This window comes from Somniosus microcephalus, unplaced genomic scaffold, assembly GCF_052327205.1.
Source record: "Somniosus microcephalus isolate GS21.2 unplaced genomic scaffold, FLI_Smic_1.0 unresolved_chr5, whole genome shotgun sequence".
Classification (NCBI taxonomy): Eukaryota; Metazoa; Chordata; class Chondrichthyes; order Squaliformes; family Somniosidae; genus Somniosus; species Somniosus microcephalus.
The window spans coordinates 58,274,569-58,287,721 of NW_028225183.1; positions in this window are offsets into that span (position 1 = coordinate 58,274,569).

A 13,153-nucleotide genomic window follows, 5' to 3' on the forward strand; every position below is an offset into this window, starting at 1 on the left:
GTTGCATTGCATTGCAAATGACGATTATATTGCAGTGATATTCCATTGCAATGTTCTATTGCATTGCAAATGATTATTATATTGCAAACTGAAATTACATTGCAATGTGCTATTGCATTGCAAATGACCATTATATTGCCAAGCGATATTCCTTTGCAATGTTGTATTGCATTTCAAATGACGATTATAATGCAGTGATCTTCCATTCCCCACTTCTGCTGCATTACAAATGACTACTATGTTGCAAAGTGATATTCCATTGCAATGGCCTATTGGATTGCAAATGGCGATCATATTGCTGTGCGATATTCCATTGCAATTGCTATTGTATTTCAAATGACCATTACATTGCAAGCTAATAGTCCATTACAATGTCCTGTTGCATTGCAAATGACTATTTCTTTGCAAACTAATAGTTCATTGCAATTGCATTGCAAATGACAACGATATTGCAACGTAATATTCCTTTGCAATGTTCTATTGCATTTCAAATTACGATCACGATGCAAGGCAATATTCCATTGCAATGTTCTATTGCATTGGAAATGACTAGTATATAAGAAAGTTATATTCCAATGCAATTTTAAAGTGCATTGCAAATGACGATCTTATTGCAGGTCGATTATCCATTTCAATGTGCTATTGCATTGCGCATGAGTATTATATTTCGAGGTAATATTCCACTGCAATGTTTAATTATATTGCAAATGACTATTGTATTGCAAAATGATATTACAATGCAAGGATATACTTTACTGCAAATGATGATCATATTGCAAGGTGATATTCCATTTCAATGTGCTATTGCATTGCAAATGACGATCATATTGCAAACTGATATTCCAATGCGAGGTGCTTTTGCATTGCAAATGACTATTATATTGCAAAGTGATATTCCAAGTCAATATTATATCGCATTGCAAATGACGATCATACTACAAAGTGATATTCCATTGCAATGTTCTATTGCATTGCAAACCACGATTGCATTGCAGTATTATTCCATTACAATGCACAACTTCATTGTGTATATCACTGCATTATAATCGTCATTTGCAATGCAAACGAAAATTGCAGTGGAATATCAATTTGCAATATAACACTCATTTGCAATGCAGAACACATTGCAATGGAATATCACATTCCTACATAATTCATTTACAATGCAATACCAAATTGCAATGGAATACCACTTTTTAATATGACAGTCATTTGCAATGCAGTACCACATTGCAATGGAATATCACTTTTCAATATAAAAGTCATTTGCAATGCAATTGAACATAGCAATGGAATATCACTTTGCAATATAATAGTCATTGCAATGCATTGGAACATTGCAATAGAATATCAGTTTGCAATATAATCGTAATTTGCAATTCAATGGAACATTGCAATGGACTATCACTTTGCAAGATGATCGTCATTTGCAATGCAGTAGAAGATTGCAATGGAATATCAATTTGCAATGCAATAGAACATTGCAATGGAATATTGTTTTTCAATATGATCGCCATTTGCAATGCAATGGAACATTGCAATGAAATATCACTTTGCAATATGCTCGTCATTTGCAATGCAATAGAACATTGCAATAGAATATCACGTTGCAATGTAATAGTAGTATGCATTCCAATGGAATATTGTTTTTCAATACGATTGTCAATTGCAATGCAATGGAACATTGCAAATGATTATCACTTTGCAATATATTAATATTTTGCATTGCAATAGAACATAGCAATGGGATATCACTTTGCAATGTAATAGTCATTTGCAATGCAATATGGCATTACCTTGCAATATAATAGTCATTTGAAGTGCAACAGCACAATTGTAGTGTCCGTGTGTAGATAAAGACACTGAAGACAGGAGTTGGTTCATAGGTACTTACTAAGCAATTCTGGGGGGGGTTTCTAAAGGATATACACAATACACAGGCTTATATAGCCCAAGTGGCAATTACCGGCATTACGCACACCTGGGGCTCTTAAAGGCACATACACCATAATTGCTCTTAAAGGCACATACAACACAATTCCTCCCCTTCTAGCTAACTAGTACATCATATTTTAAGTAATTATTCATTACATGTTATATGCAAAATAATATACATTGCTGTATTAATTAATTATAAGTTAGTCTCTCAGGAGGCTTCCTGACTCGGTCCGGATAACGCCTCGGGGGTGTAATAGTTTCTGGTGGTGTAGTAGGTTCTTCTGGCAAGGCTGATTCGGCTTGAAGGCCAGTGTCGGGTTCATCGGGCTCCTGTATCACCGGATTGGAGGTAGATATGGGTATCTCTACTTCATCGTTAGATGTATAGAGTGGTGGTGTAGGTGGTCCCTTTTCGGATGACTTGATGATTTGGTCAGCATGGCGCCTTATTATGCTGTCTCCAATGTCCACGGTATACATCAGTGGTCCTAATCATGCGCAGATAGTTCCAGGCTGCCATTTCTTGGTACGGTAGTCCCAGGCCAAAACCGGTTGGCCTATCTGGAAGGCCCTAGTTGGCCTTTCATTCATGCCCTGAAACTGCTGGTTCTCCACGTCCCTTCGGATGTTGGGCTTCACCAAATCCAGCCGGCCCATTAGGTTTCTATTGTAGAACATCATGGCGGGAGTTTGGTTAGTAACCATATGCGTTGTATTCCTATATGCAAATAAGAAGTTATCCACCTTGTGCTGAAGTTTTATGTCTTCATTACCCATGGCCTTGATGACCTTCTTGAAGGTCTGGACAAACCTTTGAGCCAATCCATTGGTGGCGGGATGGTATGGGGCGGACGTGTAGTGCTTTACCCCATTGTTCTTTAAGAACTTTCTGAATTCTTCGGACACAAGTTGCGGTCCATTATCAGAACATATCTGCTCCGGCAGCCCATTCCTGGCAAATATGGTCCTTAATACTGTGATGGTTTTTTCCATGGTGGTGGAGGACATCTTTATTACCTCCGGCCACTTGGAGTGTGCATCAACTGCAATTAAGGACGTTGAGTCCATAAATTGACCAGCAAAGTCGATGTGCACCCTTTGCCAGGGAGATGGGGGCCACTCCCATGGATGTAGAGGGGCCTGTGGTGGAGCATTTTGGACCTTCTGGCATCCTAGGCAGCTCTGGTTCATGTCTTCGATGTCTCCATCGATACCTGGCCACCATACAAACGCCCTAGCTAGGTTCTTCATTTTCACTCCACCCAGATGCCCCTCGTGAAGCTCCTTTAGCACTTTATCCTGGAGTTTGGGTGGAATCACCACTGTGGATTCACACATCAAGGTTCCTCGGCACACTGACAGCTGTTCTCTTCTTTGCGAGAATGCTGGCAACAGTGGTTCGCCATGTGCTGGCCATCCCTTCCCTGTTAAATCATAGACCCGTGAGAGAGTAGGGTCATTTCTTGTCTCCCTTTCAATGGCAGAATTTGTCACCGGTAGACATTCCACTATGGTAGAGTGGAATATCTCTACTGGGTCTACTGTAGGTGCCTCTTCTATCGTTGGCAAAGGTAGGCGTGATAAACCATCAGCATTCCCATGCTGCTTTGACCCTTTGTATTCAATGTTGTATTGGTGTGCACCTAGAAAAAGGGACCACCTCTGTAGTCTTTGTGCCGTCATAATGGGGACACCTTTTTTAGGGTTGAATATGAAGATGAGGGGTTGATGGTCAGTCAGCAAGGTAAATTTTTGTCCATGTAGGTAATGGTTGAATTTCTTCACTCCCCATACCAGGCTGAGTGCTTCCCTCTCTATCTGGGCATAGTTATGCTCAGCTGAGTTCAATGAGCGTGACGCAAAAGCTATCGGACGTTCCGAGCCTTCAGGGAATCTATGGGACAATACCGCTCCTATGCCATAAGGGGATGCATCGCAAGCCAGTCTGATTGGTACTGATGGGTTGTAATGAGCCAAAATTTTCTCAGATGTGATTAAGTCTTTACATTTATGGAAGGCACGTTTACAGTCTTCGTTCCATTTCCAAATCACTCCTGTCTGTAGAAGATCATTAAGAGGGTGTAGAATAGTTGATAAGTTCGGTAAAAAATTATGATAGTAATTTATTAATCCCAGGAATGACCTTAATTGTGAAACATTTTCAGGTGCTGGGGCTTTTATATCTGCTTCAATTTTTTTCAGGTGACTTATGCAACCCTTCCTTATTAATTATGTGGCCACAATATGATATCTGATTTTGGAAAAATTCGCACTTGGGGCAATTTGCTCGTAGGCCCCGTTCTTTCAGCCAAGTGAGCACCTGCTCCAAATTGGCAAGGTGCTCATTGTCATTTTCTCCTGTTATAAGGATATCGTCTAGATAGCATTGAGTCCCCGGAATCCCTTGCAGGACTTGCTCCATAACTCTTTGCCAGATAGCTGGAGCTGATGCTATTCCAAAAACCAGTCGATTGTACTGGTACAGGTCTTTGTGTGTGTTTATTGTGAGATACTTTTTAGAGGTCTCCTCAACCTCCATCTTTAGATATGCCTGTGCCAAGTCAATTTTTGTGAAACGTTTCCCTCCGGATAGTGAGGCGAAAACATCTTCTATCCTCGGAAGAGGATACTGTACGGTGTGAAGGACCGGGTTTACAGTCACCTGAAAGTCCCCACAGATGCAAATGTTTTTCTGTTCCTCAGAGTTATTTTTCAATGTTTTTTTCATGACTGGAATGATGGGTGTTGCCCATTCGCTCCAATCTATTTTGGATAATATGCCTGCCTTTTCCAAATTCTTCAGCTCTGCCTCGACTGCCGGACGTATTGCGTATGGCACCGGTCTTGCCTTAAAAAAATTTGGAATTGCTGTATCTTCCACTTTTATTGAGGCGGTGATGCCTTTCAAGGTTCCTAGTTTCTATTGAAACACTTCTTTGGCGTTGGCCAAGATGTCTTTTAATGGTTCAGGTATGATGTCATCATTGTTTTTTTCCTTACTGGTCACCGTCAGTGCCTGAATGGAGTGCCAGTCTAAACGTATCTTCCTTATCCATTCACGTCCCAACAACGGTGGACCACCATCTTGTAGAATGTATAAATACAACTTTTGTATTTCTTTGCCGTTGTATACCACAGGCACCCTTATTTTTCCTTTGGGTTAGACTTTCTGCCCCGTATATGTTTTTAAGATAATGGATGTGTCTTTTAGAGGTATATGCGAAAATAGCCTCTCGTAATCTCGTCGATTTATTACGGTTGGAGCTGATCCTGTATCTAGCTCCATTTTAACTGGGGACCCTGCTATTGTGAGGGGAACCCAAATGGTTTGGTAATCCTCTTTGGCAAGTACATTATGTAAATTGAGACAGCTTAGTCTCTTGTTTCCGGAGTCGCTATCGCTATTCTGGTCTTCGGAGCTATTGTCCGTCATCATTTGTACCTTCCTGTACTTTTCTTTATTGATTTTTTGTTTTCTGTCAGTGGATTTATTTTGTCCAGATTGGCATACCCGTGCAATGTGTCCAATCTTACCACATTGCCTGCATGCTTTGCCCTTGAACCAGCAGTCCCTTTGGTTATGGGTGGATCTGCCGCAGCAATAACATCTTCCGAACTCCTTGTCATTTTATGGGTGCCGAAGTCCTGTGTCTCTTGTTGTATCTCTGCAGCTCCTTTTGCTGCTGCTTCGTATGATACAGCCATACTGAAAGCTTTGTCCAATGTTAAATATTTTTCAGAAAGCAGTCTTTTTTGTGTTCCTTCACTTAAGAGACCGCAAACAAATTTGTCTCGAAGATAATCCGATAGTTCTGCTCCGAATTGGCAGTACTTTGATAGCTTTCTTAATTCGGTTAGGTAATCAGCGTTACTTTCATTCTTGTGTTGATTTCTCTTGAAGAACTTGAATCGTTCCGCTATCAGCAGCGGTGTTGGGTTTAAATGCTCCTGCAGGGTATCAACAATTTCTTTAAAAGTCTTGTCCTTTGGTTTGGCTGGAGTGATTAAATTTCGTAACAGCCCATATGTCTTCGCGTCCATTATGTTCTGAAGTACTGAAGCTTTTTTTTCATCTGTTATTCCATTTGCAATGCAATAAACCTCTACTCTTTCCACGTATGTGGTCCAATCTTCTATTTCACCATCAAAAGCCTCAATATTACCAGATTTAGGCATTTCAGAAAAGATATGGCGCTTCCCGCGCTTTTTTTTTTCTCTCTATAGCAATGATATGGCGCTTCCTGCGCTTTCCCGCCACTGCTACCGATAACAACGCTGTTTTACTGTGGTTTCTGTTTATTCACTGTTGGAAACTCGTTCCCGACGGAGGTCTAAACGCTGACCTGCTTGCCGCGCCGGCTGTCTCTCGAGTGCACCCTTCCTGTCCTTTATTGCTTGCCTCCGATTTTGCTGCCTGTCTCAGCTGTTGAGCCCACTGCTGGAGCTCCAGCCTGATGCCCAGGAAGGATTAGCGCAGTACCTGTCAGCAGGTTGGCCAGCTAGTGAAGCCACAGTTTCTCTTACTTCCTTGAGTCTTCTGGACGCTAGAGGAATCGATGTCCTTGAGGTGCTGCCGAATTGCAGGTAAGTCCGTTTCCACTTCGTCACCACTGTAGTGTCCGTGTGTAGATAAAGACACTGAAGACAGGAGTTGGTTCATAGGTATTTACTAAGCAAGTCTGGGGGGGGTTTCTAAAGGATATACACAATACACAGGCTTATATAGCCCACGTGGCAATTACCGGCATTACGCACACCTGGGGCTCTTAAAGGCACATACACCATAATTGCTCTTAAAGGCACATACACCACACCAATGCAGTGGAATATCACTTTTAAATATAAATCGTTTGCAAAGCAATAGCACATTGCAATTGAATACCACTTCGCAATATTATAATCATTTGCAATGCAATATGGCATTTCAATGGTCTATTACCTTGCAATATAATATTCATTTGCAAAACAATGGCACATTGCAATGGAATATCGCTTTGCAATATAATCGTCATTTGCGATGCAATAGCACATTGCAATGGAATATCACTTTGCAATATAATATTCATTTGCAATGCAATAGAACATTGCAAAGGAATACCAGTTTGCAATATAATAATAATTTGCAATGCAATGACATATTGAAATGGAATATCGCCTTGCAATATGATCATCATTTGCATGGAAATAGAACTTTGCAATGAAATATAACGTTGCAACAAAATAGTAATTTGCAAAGCAATAGAATATTGCAATGCAATATAAATTTGGAAATATAATAGTCACTGCAATGCAATGCAACATTGCAGCAGAATATCAGTTTGACATATAATTGGCATTTGCAATACAATCTAACATTGCAATGGAATAAAACTTTGCAATGTACCAGTCATTTGCAAACAATAGAAAATTGCAATGGAATATCGCTTTGCCATCTCATCGTCATTTGCAATGCATTAGGACTTTGCAATTGGACCTCACTTTGCATTGTTGCTGTCATTTGCAATTTATTTGCACATTGCATTGGAACATCACTACAATATAATCGTCATCTGCAATGCAATTGAACAGTACAGTGGAATATCACTTTGCAATACAATAATAATTTGCAATGCAATATAACATTGCAATGGAATATCACTTTTCAATATAATTCATCTGCAATGCAATAGCACATTGCAATAGAATAAAACATTGCTATATAATTGACAATTGCAATGCACTAGAACATTGTAATGGAGTATCACTTTGCAATATAATAGTCATTGCAATGCAATGGAACATTGCAATGGAATAGCAGGTTGCAATATAATCGTCATTTACAATGCAATAGAGCTTTGCAATGAAATAAAAATTTGCAATATAATAGACATTGCAATGCAGTGGATCTTTGCACTGGAATATTATTTTGCAATATAATAGTCATTAGCAATGCAATAGAACATTGCAGTGGAATATCGCTTTGCAATATAGTCATCATTTGCAATGCAATGGCACATTGTAATGGAATATCGCTTTGCCTTCTGATCATCATTTGCAATGCAATAAGACATTGCAATTACACCTAACTTTACATTGTAGCAGTCATTTGCATTGCAATTGCTCATTGCAGTGGAATATCACTGCAACATAATCCTCATTTGCAATGCAATAGAACATTGCAGTGGAATATCACATTGCAATATAATAGTAATTTGCAATGAAATAGCACATTTCAATGGAATATCACTTTGCAATATGATAGTCATTTGCAATGGAATAGCACATTGCAATGGAATACCACCTTGCAATATAATTGACATTTGCAATGCAATAGAACATTGCAATGGAGTATCAATTTGCAATATAATCGTCATTTGCAATGCAATAGAACATTGGAATGTAACATCGCTCTTTAATAAGATCATCATTTGCAGTGCAATAGAACGTTGTAATGGATTATCACTGCAATATATTTCTCATTTGCAATGCAATAGAACATTGAAATGGAATATAAGTTTGCAATATAATAGTAATTTGCAATGAAATAGAGAAAAAAAAGGAAAGTGGGGGGACGGAAAACCCAAAACAAAGGGGTGGAATAAAAATATAAGTAAAAATGTAATTGAGGCAGAGGTTATGATCTGAAATTGTTGAACTCGATATTGAGTCCGGAAAGCTGCAAAGTGCCTAATCGGAAGATGAGGTGCTGTTCTTTGAGTTTACATTGAGCTTCCATGGAACAATGCAAGAGGCCAAGGACGGTGAGGTCCGAGTGGGAATGGAGTGGTGATTTAAAATAACAGGTGACCGGAAGCTCGGGGGCACCCTTATGGTCTAATTGGAGGTGTTCCGCATAGCGGTCACCCAATCTGCGTTTGGTCTCCCCAGGCTCAAAGGGCTGAATGGCCTACTCCTGCTCCTATCTTCTATGTAGAGGAGACTGCATCGTTAGCAGCGAATACAGTATACTAGTTTGCAAGAAGTACAAGTAAATCTCTGTTTCACCTGGAAGGGGTGTTTGGGGCCCTGGACAGTGGGAAGGGGGGAGGTATAGGGGCAGGTGTTACTTCTCCTGTGCTTGCATGGGAAGGTGCCAGGCGAAGGGGAAGGGCTGTTGGGGGTGATAGAGGAGTGGACTAGGTTGTCTCAGAGGGAGTGGTCCCTACGGAATGCTGAAAGGGGAGGGCAGGAAAAGTTGCATTTGGTGGTGTGATCACTTTGGATGTAATGGAAATGGCGGAGGATGATCCGCTAAATGTGGAGGCTGGTGGGGTGACAGGTGAGGACAAGGGGAACACTATCATGGTTCCAGGAGGGAGGGGCAGGGGTGAGGGCCGAAGTGCGGGAGATAGAACAGACATGGTCGATGGCCGTGTCAACCAGGTAGAGGGGAATCCTCGGTTAAGGAAAAAGGAAGACATGTCAGAAGCACTGGTGTTGAAGGTGGCATCGTCGGCGCAGATACGACGGAGATGGAGAAACTGGGAGAATGGAATAGAGTCCTTACAGGTGGCAGGTGGGAGGATGTGTAGTCCAGGTAGTTGTGGGAGTCAGTGGGCTTGTAGTGAATATTGGTCGATAACCTATCCCAAGAAATGGAGACGGGGAAGTCAAGGAAGGGAAGGGAAGAGTCAGAGATGGACCATGTGAAGGTGAGGGAAGTGTGGAAATTGGAGGCAAAGTGAATGAAATTGTCTCGTTCGGGGCGAGAGCAGGAAGCGACGCTGATACAGTCATCAATGTATCAGAAAAAGAGGTGAGGGAGGGGACCTGACTAGAACTGGAAGAAAGTGTGTTCCACATATCCCATGAAAAGGCAGGCATAGCTAGGCCACAAGCAGGTACCCATAGCAAAACCTTTGATTTGGAGGAAATGAGTGGAGTTAAAGGAGAAGTTGTTGAATGTGAGTACAATTTCAGCCAGGCGGAGGAGGGTGGTGGTGGATGGGGACAAGTCGGGACTCTGTTCAAGGAAGAAGCTGAGCGCCCTCAGGCCATTCTGGTGGGGGATGGAGGTGTAGAGGGACTGTATGTCCATGGTGAAAAGGAAGCAGTTGGGGCCAGGAAACTGGAAACTGTTAAATTGGTGGAGGGTGTCCAAAGAGTCGCGGATGTAAGTGGGAAGAGACTGGACAAGGGGTGAAAAGATACATTCGAGATAGGAAGGGATATGTTCCGTGGGGCAAGAACAGGCTGAAATGATGGGTCTACCAGGGCAGTCCTGTTTGTGGATCTTGGGAAGGAGGTAGAAGTGGGCTGTGCGGTGTTGGGAAACTATGAGGTTGGTGGCCGCGGGGGGAAGATTTCCAGAGGAGATGAGGTCAGTGACAGTCTTGGAAACGGTAGTTTGATGTTCGGTAGTGAGGTCATGGTCCAGGTGAAGGTTGGAAGAGGTTTCGGAGAGTTGGCGTTCAGCTTCCCTTAGGTAGAGGTCAGTTCACCAAAAAGCAACAGCACCACCCTTGTCAGTGGGTTTAATGACAATGCCAGGGTTGGATCTAAGAGAATGAAGTGCTGCAAGTTCAGAGGGAGGTAGGTTGGAGTGAGTGAGGGGAGCAGAGAAATGGAGATGGCCGATATCACGGCAGCAGTTAGCGATGAAAAGATCTAGAGAGGGTAAGAGGCCAGGGGGAGGGGTCCAGGGAGAATGGGAATTCTGCAAGTGGGAGAAAGGGTCAGTCATGCGGGGGAAGACTCCTGGCCAGAGAAGTGGGCACGGAGACGAAGGCGGCATAAAAAGATCTCAACATCGTGCCGAGCTCGAAATTCTTTGAGGTGGGGGCATAAGGGAATGAAGCTCAGGCCTTTGCTCAGGACTGATCGTACGGGGTCAGAGTGTGGAAAGTCAGAGGGGATAGTGAAAAAGTGGCAGGGGTGAGATTGGGAGAAGGGGGTCAGAAGAAAGTGAAGGGTAAGAAGGTACCGGAGGGGCGTTGGTGTCCAAGAGTTGATGAAGCTATTTCAATGGAATATCACTTTGCAATATGACAGTCATTTGCAATGCAATAGCACATTGCAATGGAATATCACTTTGCAATATAATTGACATTTGCAATGCAATAGAACATTGCAATGGAGTATCAATTTGCAATATAATCATCATTTGCAATGCAATAGAACATTGCAATGTAAAATCGCTTTGTAATATGATCGTCATTTGCAATGCAATAGAACATTGTAATGGTTTATCACTGCAATATAATCGTCATTTGCAATGCAAAAGAACATTTCAATGGAATATCAGTTTGCAATTAACATACATTTGCAATGCCATCAAACAATGCAATGGAATATAACTTTGCAATATAATAGTCGTTGCAATGCAATGGAACATTGCAATGGAGCTTCACTTTGCAATATAATGGTAATTTGCAATGTAATAGAAAATTACAATGGAATATCGCTTTGCCTTCTGATCATCATTTGCAATGCAATAGGACTTTACAGCTGAACCACACTTTGCATTGTAGCAGTCATTTGCAATGCAATTGCACATTGCAATGCAATATCACTGAAATATCATCGTCATTTGCAATGCCATACCACATTGCAATGTAATATCACTTTGCAATATAATTGACATTTGCAATGCAATAAATTATTGCCATGGAATATGACTTTGCAATATAATGCTCTTGGCAATGCAATGGAACATTGCAATGGAATGTTACTTTTATAATATAATAGTCATCGCAATGCAATGGAACATTGTGCTGCAATTTCAGTTGGCGTTATAATAGTCATTTGCAATGCAATATAACATTGCAATGGAATATCGCTTTGTAATAAGATCGTCATTTGCAATGCAATATAACATTGCAGTGTAATATCGATTTTGCAATATGATCGTCATTTGCAATGCAGTAGAACATTGCAATGGAATATCACTTTGCAATATAATTGTCGTTTGCAATGCAATAGCACATTGCAATGGAATATTACTTTGCAATATAATACTCATGGCAATGCCATGTAACATTGCAATGGAATATTACTATGTAATATAATAGTCATTGCAATGCAATGGAACATTGCACTGCAATTTCAGTTTGAGTTATAATAGTCATTTGCAATGCAATATAACATTGCAATGGAATATCGCTTTGTAATAAGATCGTAATTTGCAATGCAATAGAACATTGCAGTGGAATATCGATTGTGGAATATGATCGTCATTTGCTATGCAGTAGAACATTTCAATGGAATATCACTTTGCAATATAATTGTCATTTGCAATGCAATAGCACATTGCAATGGAATATCACTTTGCAATATAATAGTCATTTGCAATGCAATATGACATTGCAATGGACTATTAACTTACAATATAATAGTTATTTGCAGAACAATATCACATTGCAATATAATATCGCATTTCAATATGATCGTCCATGGCAATGCAGTAGAACATTGCAATGGATTAGCGCGTTGCAAAATAATAGTAATTTGAAATGCAATAGCACATTGCAATGGAGAATAACTTTACACTATAATTGTCATTTGAATTGCAATAGAACATTGTAATGGAATTTTAACTTGAAATATTATATCCATTTGCAATGCAATAGGACTTAGCAATGGAATAGCATTTTGCAACATAGAAGTAATTTGCAATGCAACAGAACATTGTAATGGATTAACACTGCAATATAATCGTCATTTGCAATGCAATAGAACATTGCAATGGAATATCACTTTGAAATATAATCGTCATTTGCAATGCAAACAAAAATTGCCATGGAATATGACTTTGCAATATAATAGTCATTGCAATGCAATGGAGTATTGCAATGGAATATCAGTTTGCAATATAACAGTCATGTGCAATGTACTAGTGCATTGCAATGGAATATCAGTTTGCAATACAATAGTCATTTGCAATGTAATAGAACATTGCAGTGGAATATTACCTCGAAATAGGATACACATTTGAAATGCAATAGCACGTTGAAATGGATAACCGACTGCCAATAAGATCGTCATTTGCAATGCATATAGAACATTGTAATGGAATGTCGCTTTGTAATATGATCATCATTTGCAATGCAATAGGACTTTGCAGTGGAATATCACTTTGCAATATAATAGAAATTTACAATGCAATAAACATTGCAATGGCATTTCATTACAATACTTTCATAAGTTGCAGTGCAATAGAACAATGCAATGGCATATCAATTTGCAATATAATAGGTATTGCAATGCAATGGAACATTGCAATGGAATATCAGTTTGC